The sequence below is a fragment of the Caretta caretta genome, chromosome 11 (genome assembly GCF_965140235.1).
Source record: "Caretta caretta isolate rCarCar2 chromosome 11, rCarCar1.hap1, whole genome shotgun sequence".
Lineage (NCBI taxonomy): Eukaryota > Metazoa > Chordata > Testudines > Cheloniidae > Caretta > Caretta caretta.
In genome coordinates this window covers 5,955,198-5,968,249 of record NC_134216.1, presented here as the reverse complement: position 1 = coordinate 5,968,249, position 13,052 = coordinate 5,955,198, and the positions used below count along the sequence as shown (strand labels likewise).

General features: G+C 46.3%; 1 long non-coding RNA gene across 1 annotated transcript in view; it reads right to left on the bottom strand.

The window, feature by feature from the left end:
* Window positions 1-13,052, bottom strand: part of LOC142068436 (uncharacterized) — a 33,477-nt gene that overhangs the window by 8,205 nt on the left and 12,220 nt on the right. Inside the window, exon 2 of the long non-coding RNA XR_012664267.1 lies at window positions 6,365-6,454. This is a non-coding gene — a long non-coding RNA (uncharacterized LOC142068436). The remainder of the gene's footprint in view (window positions 1-6,364; window positions 6,455-13,052) is intronic.

The following is a 13,052-nucleotide window of genomic DNA, read 5'->3' as shown; positions in this document are numbered from 1 at the left end:
ATGTGGGTAGAGACAAGACTTGGGTGGGAGGGTAGAGGATCTGGCTCCACCCTGGAGACAGGTCACATTATAGACCCCTCCACCTCATGCTGGCTGCCTATTGCACAACCCAGAATACAGGTCCGGAGCCTAAATATCTGGCATCCGGAAATGGCGTTAGAACAAAATGCAAAGAGACAGAGAAAATACAGCCGTGGTAAGCAGAACTGCACCTAAACAGAACGTCTTACTAAACTCTGACGTGTCAGCTGCTCTTTAAGCAGTGAGAAGCCTGTTGCTCTCCTCAGCTGAATGCCCAGCGGTAATTCACTCACCAGGTGTTGGTACAAATCAAAGGGTTTAAGGATGGTCCTTATAACATGAGATGGTTGCTAAACCCCACCTCTGGCTGCAGACAACTGTGACCCATCCTCAGGAATGAAAAATAAAGACCATTTTAAGTGAAGGCAGCTCTTAACTCCTGGGTGTTGATTTGGAAATCGGAGTCGCTGCACAGTGGGATAATGTTCATCATGTTTGACTCAGTGAAAAGGATAATTATTGAAGGGGAAGGAAAGATTGGAGGCAGCATTAAATAGAGGCCTTTCCAGGGAAGATAATCACTTCCTTATTTGTTGTAATATTAGTATTTCCCCACTTACTATTCATTCCAGTACTTCAGCTGTCCAAAAGGCAAATCCCAAAGCCCCTACTCATTGTTAACTCAGTCCTTACTCATGAGCTGTCCCATCCTCTTCAGTAGGAAATCCCATGGGTGCTACTTCTGTTAAGGGTGGTGAAAGCTAACCCTCTGGCAAAACACGCAGCGTTCCAGTGTGCAGACCAGTGGTGTAGCTAGGAGTGGAAATTTGAGTGGGCCCAGACTTTCAGGTGGACGGGAAATGACAGACTGTGCTATCCACTGGCCATGCTGGCTGTCAGTGCAACCTGGATGCGCCCTGACTCTGCAGCCAGGAAAGAGAGGGAGCCGTTGCCTCTTTGCGGGATATGGGCTGCTGCCCTTCAGCTGGGGGCTTGTGTCTCCTGCGGCTGTATGGCCCCTGTGCAGGGTCGGCTCTGGCTGCGCTGCGGGGGCATGAACAGGGGCTTGCCTGTGCATGGAATTTGGCCCGAACTCTGTACTGAGTTGCCCAGCTCCTGGGAGCACTGCAGCGAGACCAGCCTCGCCGCTGCCTCCAGCCATGCAGGGGATGAGCCGTGTGGAGAGCGCCGCTGGCCAACAGGCAGCCCCCGAGCACCTGCTAGCTCAGCTTCTCCCCTGGTGCCACACCCTCTTCCTAGCCCTGGTGCCTCCAGACACAGGGCTTCACCTGCCGCGCTGGGCACCTGCATGGGGCAGCTCAGAAAATGGCAAGGCAGAGCTGCTGGAGTAGAGCATTCTGAAGAGCGGGCGCATAGCTCCGTCCTGCATTTCAGGTGTCCAAGTGTTGCTCCAGGCTGCTGTGGCAACACTGCACCCCTGCTCAGATTTGGGTGGGGCCGTGGCCCACCTCTGGCTATGCCCCTGGTGCTGAAATCCTTGTTTGCTATCTCTAATAGTGATATATTAATATACTGCTTATTTCTCAAGGGGACATAACCGAGGGATGCAATTACTTTTTCAGAAGGATCTCCTGGAATATGAAGATAGTCCTAGAACAAGGGGTGGTTTTATAAATCACTTTGTATATATCGGGACTAGAAAGTTCATGGACAGTCCACAGTTAACAAACTTCCCGTTTTGAATTCACTTTGGAAACCCTGATTCTCAGGCTTACACTCATCTATGTGGGGAACAGAAACCAGACCATGTATGATGTATCCCCAGTTCAAACTGGTTTTCATTGGATGTTGGATACTCACTATGAGATGGAAAGTGAGCGAGAGCAGTGAGACAGCAAGCACGGTTGATGCCAGGCAAAAGCCATCCAGCTGGGAGTGGAGGAGCTTTCACGGCCTGTGAGATGAGTGTCTGGTTTGGGGGCTGCTCATCTCTCTGGCCAGAAATGGTGTGTCCTCCCCAGTAGAAGGTTTTATTCAGGAGGGTAATTCCAGGCACTGAATTGGTTTCCTCGCTCCTATGTTTCTCAATCTGCATCTTATCTAATGTGCTGACCAACGCAGACATACACACTCCCTCTTCTTGCCTCTCCTTGTACTGTCTCCCTTCATAGGATATGGGAGGGCTGCCAGGTGTGCATCCCCGGAGGGTTGTTCTTGAGAGCCTTCAGGAGAGGGCAAGAATCATGCTGGGTATTGGGTGCAACGGTGGTGAGGTGACCGTCAGTGTTGACTCTGTCACTTTTCATCAAGTGGGGTTGATCTCGAGCAGATGAGGGAGGGTGAGATCTTGCACACCAATCAAGCTTTGGGCAGTGATGGCTCTTGCCTGGGGTATTTGCTGTACTTGCAGAGGAATCGTCCAGGAGCCCCAGCCAGAGGAGAAGCTGGAAGAAGTAGAGCTCAGCAGCCTGAACATCCATCTAAGAAGAGATGAACAGTCCTGAACTTTCTGCCTTCTTCAGCACCGGCTGTGAGTCTTTTGAAGGGATTTGTTAATACAATGGAACTGAGAAAATTGTGGCCAACTCACACAAACAGAAAAAAAGAGAAATTCGTCAAGTAAATTATTTGCTACAATTTGTAGTTTCCAAGTGAGACTTGATGAAGTTATTGGCTACCTCATACTCTCATGCATAATGATGCTTGTTAATATAGAGACTTTATTTTTATATATGAATCAATTTTATAGGGGGGAGTATGTAACCTCTGCTAACACAGTACAGATCTCTAACCCCTCTAGGGGTTACATGACTTAAGGGAAATGTCTTCACTGCAAAAAAAATAGAAGTGAAGGCATATCAACTTAGCTTTTCACTTAGGTTTTTTCAAGCTGCTCACCCATTTGGGAGCCTGTGGTCGAATTTAAGCTGCTAACCTTGGTTAAAAGCTAGCTGGCTGTGTCTTTTCTGCTCTTTTAACCTGCGTTAGCTAGCCTGAATTAAGAACTTGCCTGCTTGCAGTGAAGAAATACCTATAGAGGCTGAGGAGGCTGCTACTGTCTCCAAGCTAAAGGCATTGGGTTTTGAAAATCTGGGTTTCAAACCCTTGCAGTTCCCTTTGCTGATCTTCATTCAGTATTATGTGGATTATCTTCCTTTGTTTATTCTTTAGACCCAGAGGGGGAAGTACACTTAAAATGAAAGGGCTTATGTTTGTCTCCCAAAGATATTGCATAACCCCCATTAACTGTAGCTTTTAGCTTCGATCACAGGGCAAGACTAGATCTATACAGTTTTAGGGGATGTACGATTTCTTTCTCACTTTATCTCATGACAATGAGATTGTCACATTGGTTGCTATGGTGCTTAGCTGTTTCAGTTACAATGGCTGCTGATGAGGCACCAGAGGACTGTTGGCTAAGTCAGAAAATGTAAAAAGAAGCTCAAATCCTTTCTAAAATGAAGCTTAGTATTTTCACCCTGAGTGAGCTGAGAGCTGACAAAAGGTGCTGGCTGGATGGCCCTGAAGACTGAAGTCTATCTTTATTTCTGCACGGAACAGTTAAGGTATCAGCAGTGGCAGTGAAAACTTCTCCAGGTTGCCTCGCCAGTGTGTTCCAACCTTGAGCCGGCGGGGGGTGCTCTAGAGGCTGAAGGGATAACTCATCCTCCATTGGCAGTTGAGTAGTTAGCCTCTCTGCCCAGACTCCCAATGAGGGGACTTTGATTATATGGTTTTAGTGATGTGGATAGTTGCATGCTATCAACTCCCACTGAAGTCCATGTAGATTATAGACCCCTAGATTCATGCAAGAGGCATGAATCCTGTTTGGCTCTGGATTACGATTCTCCTCTTATTTACACAGACCACCAAAGAGTTCTCACCTGGTATTATCTTTTGATGACTATTGTCCTGAGCCAGGCGTGCACCAATGTGCAGTTAGAGCTGCTAGGGATCCAATTATCAGGACTTGGGAATTACCAGCCTGGTAGATGCAAAACCCCTTTCGTCCTGATGCAAAACACCTACTTGTACAATAGTACTATTACAGGGCCAAGTCTGAGGTCAACGCCCAGGGCCATAAAATAGTCAACACTCAGAACTCTTACGCACATGGAGTAGCACCTCCCCCCCCCAGTTACGCCTGTTTATGCCAGTGGCTCTACCAGTAGAGAAAGGAAACTCGGGTAAGAGTCTGATGATCTGACCCTCAGCATGTATTCAAGACAAATTCCCATTGGCCTCGAGCAGTTTGCTGGAGTAAGGGTGGAGTAAAAGCTGAATAAAGCTCAGTGGTTTGAGCATTGGCCTGCTAAACCCAGGGTTGTGAGTTCAATCCTTGAGGGGGCCATTTAGGGGATCTGGGGCAAAAATTGGGGATTGGTCCTGCTTTGAGCAGGGGGTTGGACTATATGACCTCCAGAGGTCCCTTCCAGCCCTGATATTCTATGATTTAGGCCATTCAGGTGGAATGCTGTAGAAAGGCTAGCTCCTTGGCTGCTGTATATCCAGGGCCGGATTTACACCTTGGGCGCCCCTAGGTGCAGGGGTTCCGAGCCCCCATCTCCCCCCCATCCACAGCAGCCAGGAGCTGTGGGGTCCCCCACTATGGCTTGGAGCTCCTAAGCATTGTGGGCAGTGGTGGCAGCGGGGGTACCCTGCCTCTTTTAGGTGCCCTGCTGCCCACACACCCCCTACTGCCAGCACCCCTCACACTGCCCCACCACAACTTCCCAGTGCCCCACAAAGACCCCCCCACTGCCCAGCACCTCCCACAAACCACCCACGTCCCAGCGCCCACCAGCCCCTCACTTCCCAGAGACCCACTCTCCCAAGCCTTGTCCCCCTGGCCGCACTCACCAGCCCCACTGGGAGGTGACTCTGTCAGCTGGGCTGAGCGAGGAGTGCTCCAGCAGGGTTGTGTGGGGTTGTCTCCACCTCGGCTGGCCCCTTCCCCTGCCAAGACCCAGGAGCAGCAACATTGGAATTTTTAGGCGCCCCTAGGCACATGTCTACTGTGCCTAATGGGAAATCCAGCCCTGGGTATATCAGCACAGTTCCGTTGACTCCAATTTACAGTAGCTAAGTCTCTAACTCATCAATTTAGAGAGCATTGAAGTACATTTTCTAGTTTCCATGAGCACTGAAAGAGTAATTTTTTTTCCCCCAGTTTTTAGTGATAAAATTCCATTTGATTTGTGTTTTTTCTCCACCGTAATTTATTAGACTTGTGTAAATCTGAGCTTTATTGTTTATTAAGTGCCGGCATGAGTCCCGAAAAAGTTCATGGCATTTAAACTAACCGCTTGCATGGATCTCTCAGACAATACCCTTTGCAGGAAAAAATGACTGACTTGTTATCTTGCCCTCAAGATAAGTATTTCAGCCATTCTCCTTCTACAGACAGGGGCCAGCCTTTGTCAAAGGAGTTGTCATGAGGCCAGTCCCAGATGGCGCAATTTGTAAATAAGGATGTCAATCAATTGGTGTGTTCACACTGAAATTACTGATAATATTCTCTTTCTGTGTGATGATGCTGGGAAATCAGACTCCCTTCAACACTCCATTTTAGAGCAAGCTGAGAATCTTCTGAGCAGAGGGGCTATTCTACCCCTGAGCCAAGAGTGTATCACCTCTCTCCCTCCCCTTTCCTGCACCCCTTCCACCTTCCCTCCATTGAAAACAGGACCACAAACATAATCAACACCACTGCCAGCCCATCAATGGGCACTATATGTAGTATCACTGTTTGTACATACCCAGGATCAACACTGCCTCTCAGTGGGGTTCAGAGGTGCCACCCAGAGCTCTGACTCAAGCAATAGGAGAAGATTAGGGCTGGAATTTTCAAAGGGCTCTAAATGAATTTTGCATCCAAATCCCATGACTTTCCTAGCTCCCATTCAAAATCACAGTCTAACCCAATATAATGAAGGACATGCTGTTAGTGTCTTTATTTAGCTAATTGCTTTTAAAGGGGGCGGGGCTCAATCACTCATGGAAAACATTCCCTAACTGGAAACAATTGCGCTTATTCAGTATATTCAATATTTTCTGGGTTTCTCTTCCCTTGTTCTTAGAGACACTCATGAAAGGGAAGGATCTGCTCCTGGGGCCTATGAAGTCATCACAATAATCCCGTTTATGACCTTGCCCACCAAGCAACTGTGACCATGTCACAAACAGGATATGGACCAGCTGAGTGGTGCTCACTGCAAATCTTGATGGAGGTGGGGGGAGAGTTAAAGGTGACATTTAATTGCCTTTATGTCTCCCCCATTCTGGATCTAGAAGGTGCTCATTCTGGAGCCTTGCAGAAAACAGAACAACCTAAGAGCTGCTTGTCTCTTAGTGACTCTTCTAGAGTAAAGCTAAATCGTACCTCTTTCCTCTGGCATCTGCGTTTGTCTCTTTGATGTTTTTATGTTATGGGTCACCACAGCATGAACGAGTGAAGAAGGTGACCTGGGAACTGTGAAGGAGATGGAAAAATGAGTAATCAGAGATGTCCAGGTGAAGACACACTGGTACATTGTAAGAGGGAATTACTTCATTCTTTCCCAATCACTTATTTCTGGCCTGCATTTTTTGCCCATAATTCCTTTCCACTCTCCATGCTCTGAAGATGTGGGTCAAAATTCTCTTCTCCAGTTGAGGTGTAGGACTTGATCTATAGTGGCGATCTGTATTGAATATTCAGCACTCAGCAAGCATACAGAACTCCCGTTGGTGTAATGGAACTGGACTCTGCAGTAGCAACCCCAATGGATTAGTGACAAGAGGCAAAGAGCCTCCATTGGTGTAGATCAATGTAGCTCTATTGAAGTAAATGGAACACCACCAATTGACACTAGCTTGGGATCTGGCCCAGAATTTTTTTTTGAGGTGTTTCTAATAGGACTATTTAGAATGCATAATGTTAAACACATGCATAGGTCTGTGATGAAGTGGGGATTTTCCATTGTTATGTTGTATGTGACCTTTACTGTTTTGCATGAATACTGTGTGCCTCAGTTTCCCTGTGTGCTGCACCAATGCCTAGATGGTGGGAATAAGGGTGTGTGACTTTGGCTGAGACACATAGGGGCAGGTGAGGCTCCTCCAGATGCTCTCATGTAGGCTATGGCCGGTGCCATTCGTAACCTGAGACCCAGGAGAGGGATGCGACCAGGTGACACTTTGTCTGGGAAGCAAGACAAAGACCAGGAGAAGGAGCAATGGGGGTGTCTGAGGTCTGGTTGCTGGAAGCTGGGCAGTCTGGTTGTGAGGACTGGAGTGGGGAGTCCAAGCTGTCTGGCCCAGGATTCCCCCAAGATGTACTCAGCTGAAAGTTACTGATTTCTGTGCTAACAAGTTCTGTTCTATGCTGTGTTCCTGTTGACTAATAAACCTTCCATTTTACGCTATCTGAGAGTCACTGCTGACTGCGGAGTTGGGGCGCAGGGCCCTCTGGCTTCCCCAGGAGCCCCGCATGGGCAGACTCGCTGCGGGAAGTGCACGGTGTGCAAGGGGATGCTGAATGCTCTGAGGTCAGACCCAGGAAGGTCGAAGCTGTGTAAGCTTCTTGCCCTGTCAACAGTATACTCAGAGAGAGGAGGCTACCCCAGAGTCCTGACTGGCTTCATAGTTCCAGAGCATTGGCCCGGTGATCCATGACAACGTCATTGCCAGATTTGTACCTGATAATTATTATGGAATTTTGTTCTAAGTGTCTATGAAGTTCACTCTGTTACCTGAGAGAAAGCTATTAGGAATCCCATTTTGTGCATGTGTGTACATAGATGGGAAATTATCAAGAGTCACTAAGTATAATAAATGGAAATTACAGCTATAGGCAAACCCATACACTGCTAAGAGCATGATGCACAGAATCCAGCTATAAATATACATGAGACTTTCTGCTTCATGGTCAAACTAGTGATACTGGTATCAATTCTGAAGCTGCTCTTGCTTCTATACGTATTTTTATAATCATAAAAAGTCTTGTGTAGGATTTAATAATTGTTAAATATGCAGCAGTCTAATGGGCGGAGGTGATAAATAACAGAAAGGAAGAGATTAACTACAATATTTGTGTATTATTAAAACACCAAGCTACTGCTGGTAGATTTAATAAATTGCATCATCTTAATTGTGAAGTGTCTTTAATTCTAATTTAAGACTAGGGCAGGGAGTCTCTTGCTCTAGCAGAAGCATCAGGGAATGGGTAGATGGAGTCTAACATTATCTTTCTTGAATAAAGATGAGTGCTAATATGAAGCAAACAGTGCAGAGATGAAGCACACAGGGAGTTAATGAAACTTCTGGTTAGGATTTGTGTACAGTAGATGGCTCTGCCACCACTTGAAAACGGGAACATAAACACTTTTCCACGAGTGGAAAAAGGCAAGTATAATGCCCATCTTCAGAAAATGGAAGAAGGAGACTCCGGGGAACTACAGACCGGTCAGCCTCACCTCACTGGAATCCATAATGGAAAAATTATGTAGCAAGTCCTCAAGGAATCCATTTTGAAGCACTTGGAGGAGAGGGAGGTGATCAGGAACAGTCAACATGGATTTGCCAAAGGCAAGTCATGCCTGACCAACTTGATTGTCTTCTATGATGAGATAACTGGCTCTGTGGTATGGGGAAAGCAATGGACATGATTTGCCTTGACTTTAGCACAGCTTTTGATAGTCTCCCACAGTATTCTTGCCAGCAAGTTAAAAAAGTATGGATTGGATAAATGGACTATAAGGTGGCTAGAAAGCTGGCTAAATTGTCGGGCTCAATGGGTAGTGATCAACGGCTCCATGTCTAGTTGGCAGCTGGTATCTGGTAGAGTGCCCCAGGGCTCAGTCCAGGGGGAGGTTTTGTTCAACATCTTCATTAATGATCTAGATGATGGGATGGATTGCACCCTCAGCAATTTTGCAGATGACACTAAACTGTGGGGAGAGGTAGATACACTGAAGTGTAGGGATAGGATCCAGAGTGACCTAGACAAATTGGAGGATTGGGCCAAAATACTCTGATGAGGTTCAATAAGGACAAGTACAGAGTCCTGCACTTAGGAAGGAAGAATCCCACGCTACAGGCTGGGGACCGACTGGCTAAGTGGCAGTTCTGCAGAAATGAACCTGGGAATTACAGTGGATGCGAAGCAGGATACGAGCCAGCAGTGTGCCCTTGTGGCCAAAAAGGCTAATGGCATATTGGGCTGCATTAGTAGGAGCGTTTCCAGCAGATCAAGGGACTTGATTATTGCCCTCTATTTGGCACTGGTGAGGCCACATCTGGAGTATTTTGTCCAGTTTTGAGCTCCCCACTACAGAAAGGATGTGGACAAATTGGAGAGAGTCCAGCGGAGGGCAACGAAAATGATTAAGGGGATGAGGGACATGACTTATGAGGAGAGGCTGAGGGAACTGGGCTTATTTAGTCTGCAGAAGAGAAGGATGAGGGGAGATTTGATAGCAGCCTTCAAGTACCTGAAGGGGGTTCCAAAGAGGATGGAACTCAGCTGTTCTCAGTGGTGGCAGATGACAGAACAAGGAGCAATGGTCTCAAGTTGCAGAGGGGGAGGTCGAGGTTGGATATTAGGAAACACTATTTCACTAGGAGGGTGGTGAAGCACTGGAATGGGTTACCTAGGGAAGTGGTGGAATATCCATCCGTAGAGGTTTTTAAGGCCCGGCTTGTCAAAGCCCTGGATGGGATGATTTACTTGGTGTTGGTCCTGCTTTGAGCAGGTGGTTGGACTAGATGACCTCCTTAGGGTTGGAAGAGACCTCATCTTCTGTGATTCTATGATACTTTCAATTTATAATTTTCAGACTTTGCAAACTTTGTAGATGCAGTTGAGCAACCAGATTTCTGATGGCTATGAAGACATTAGTCAAAACTGATGCACCTCTTGGGGCTGCAAAATTGCCAAATCTCTATTTAGATTGTAAGCTCCTGACTTAGATTTGGGGTAGGGTTTGTTATTTGGTTATGTGTATTGCCCCCAGCATAACGGGGATCTCGTCCCTGACTGGGGGTGAATATGTCTGGCTCAACTGGAAGCAGAACATTATCCCACCCTCCTTGTATTCCATGCTCTGCTGCTCATGTCGGAGGTGCTATCAGCAAACAGCGTGGAATTCAGATCATGGCAGGTAAATAAAGGAAGAAACCAATATCAACTAAATTCTTCATTTTATTATTTGTGTGTGCGTGTAAATTATAATCCAGCAAGACAAGAGATCTGCTTGCAATGATGAGTGTGAATGTCTGTAGCAAGCTTTGGACATTACCCCATGCTGGGACCCCTCTGGTCTTTCTCTTGGAGAGCCAGATTCTCCATGCCCCTTTACTACCCTGCTGGGCCCTATTCAGAGAGTGACTCTGGTATGGGTGAGGAGAACAAAAAGGCTGTCCAGCCAATGCTTTTTGCAAAGAGCAAGTAGGCTGTGGGGTGGGGAGGGGGCTGAGAGTGGGAGGAATCCAGGTTCTGCATCCCCTGCTCATAGATTCTAAGGCCAGAAGGGACCACTGTGATCACCTGGTAAATTGTTCCAATGGTTAATTACTCTCACCTGTAACATTTACACCCCAGCCAGAGTAGCTGCTCCGCATAAAGAGGTAAAGTAATTGATTGTTCTCCTAGAGCAAGGGGAGGGGGGCAGGATGCGAATCGTGATTCAGAGGAATGTCTGAGTCACAGCCCCCCACCCCCAAAGGGCTACTCTTGGGGTGATGCAGTTTATACACCACCCTCTGCTTAAGGCTCCACCTAATGTCACAATCTATCCCACTGTGAGCACAAGTGGGCGAATACAGCCCATAGCATGGACTATTTACAGTGACAATTTCTCTGCTCTCTAGGACATCAGAGAAATCCTCCAAACCATGCTCACCAGCCTCCCAGGGGTTCATACACTGGCCCCATGAGCCTCATTTGGCCATGTTGACTTCTGCTGAATAAGACCTTAATCCATGAATGGTACCATTAGAGTCAATGCAACTACTTACAAAGTACAGTACTAGTACAATTCCGTGTCAGTAAAGGGGGCAGAATCAGCTCCTAGATTTCATTACCATGGGCTTGCTTTACATCTCATTGGTAAGAGGACACCTTTGGTGGCATGGTACCCTCTGATGCCATGCCAAGACAACCCTTCAGAGCTCAGACAGATGAGTGTTGGTTACTGAAGGATCAACACTGGTTCCTGTAGCAGCCTGCGTTTTCCATGGAAGTATTGACTGGATCCAACCTTACTTATAAATGGATAGTGAAAGAAATGGAAAAGATGTTCAAAATTTGTATGAAAACTCCCCTTTAATTCACAATAGCATGCATGCTCTAGGCTCACTCTTAAAGGAAAGAAAAATATGCAACCACTCAAAAATATCAAGGAGATATAGCACTTGTCCAGCAAGTAAACTGGGTAAAAAAAATAACCTGTTCTGAGATAAGACACTGGGCAGTCCTTAATCTCTTCTACCTGAACAAACTGATTATTAGATCTATATCAAACAGTCCATAGCAATCCATTTCACATAAGGACACTGCCAACTCCCAGACTAGACCTTTCTTGAAATGCAGCCAAACAGGTTTGGATTCTTATGGATTGAATCAGATTTAGTCTGGCCATCTCTCAGAGAAAAGGGATCTCCAATAAAACTGAGTGTATGTCCCTGTTTGTGTCATTGTTTAGGAGGCTGCTATCATATTATGTGTTTTTTATATTTAGTCTATTATTCAGGGGGCTCTCCTGGATTGACACTTGGGGAAACCCAAAAGCGTAACAGTGCTGTACCGACAATCATTCCTCAATGAATAGCCGTACAGAATGATAAGAGATGGGCCTGAACCAAGCCTGTAAATTCAAATTCGCCCAGACTTCGAGGGCTGTGGATGTGAATCTGAATGCTACAGCTGGTCACTGTCTCCACACTGGGCTGACAGAGAATCCAAAATTTTGCATAATTCAGACCCAGATGTGGAGCTGACCTTAGTGGCTCTGAGCCGTCTCGGATGAATGTAGATTGTAAGCTCCTTCAGGAAGGCACCATGTACCCCCTCTGTATGGCGTGCAGCGCTGAGCACAGTAAATAACACATCCTATTGAAATTGCTGTTCAAATCTCTGTGATTTGCTTTGCGATGCAGTGGCTAAAAGAGTGGACTCTCCATTTTAGCCCTTGTTAAATGTTAAAGAGACCAGTGAATGTCCTATTCAAGTGGCTGGAAGGTTTTTCCATCTGTCCTACAGGTTTGGGTATTCTCAAATGAATCTTAAGCCTCCAGTTGGTCTGTATAGTTGAGCAGCTGCAGGGAGCAGCTTTCTATCATGAGCTTGTGTCGCCAACTAACACATGCTGTCTTTTCCCATCATCGTTGATCCATAACCCTCTGAAAGCCAAGATCAATAGAATATGGACTCAGCGCAGCCAAGGAAGCAGGAAGCCCAAGATTCTTGGAGTTGCACAAAAGGTGTAGAATCAAAAGATGGAGCACATTAATCATTGATAGCTCAGATGACAAACAGCTGGCGGAACAAACAAATTAGACATCCAGCTTCTAAAAAGTCTTAGGCTGGATGGCATATCAGATCTCTGCTTAATGAACATTACTTATAGCTCAACAGAGTCATTACTGTTTGCACTGCTCGTTAGCAAGAGTCAGCATTGTGCCTCTGCCTTTCGGGAAGCGAGCTCACTTGTTTAAAGCAAATCCTCTGGTTATTTTAAGCAAAATCAGACTCTGGGACTCAGATTGGCCTGGTGTGAGTGCAAGGCCAATTGGAAATGAGTGAGCCTTAACTAGTGTCTTGGAAATCAGTAGGACAGGTTTGACCTTTTGGTTGGCCTCTGGTGTCATATGCTTGTCAGATATTATCTAGCTACAAGACTACGTGACCAGCAATTAGAAAAGGACATAGTCATTCATTATGCAAATCCCTGTTCTACTTTGCACGGGCTGTTCAGACCGGTATGTGATATGTAAGTAAAATGGTGTCAGTCTAATGAAAAATACATGGCAAAAGCAATAGCTAATCCTACTGCAACAGGCGAGCATTAATTGTTGAATGCATCTTTATA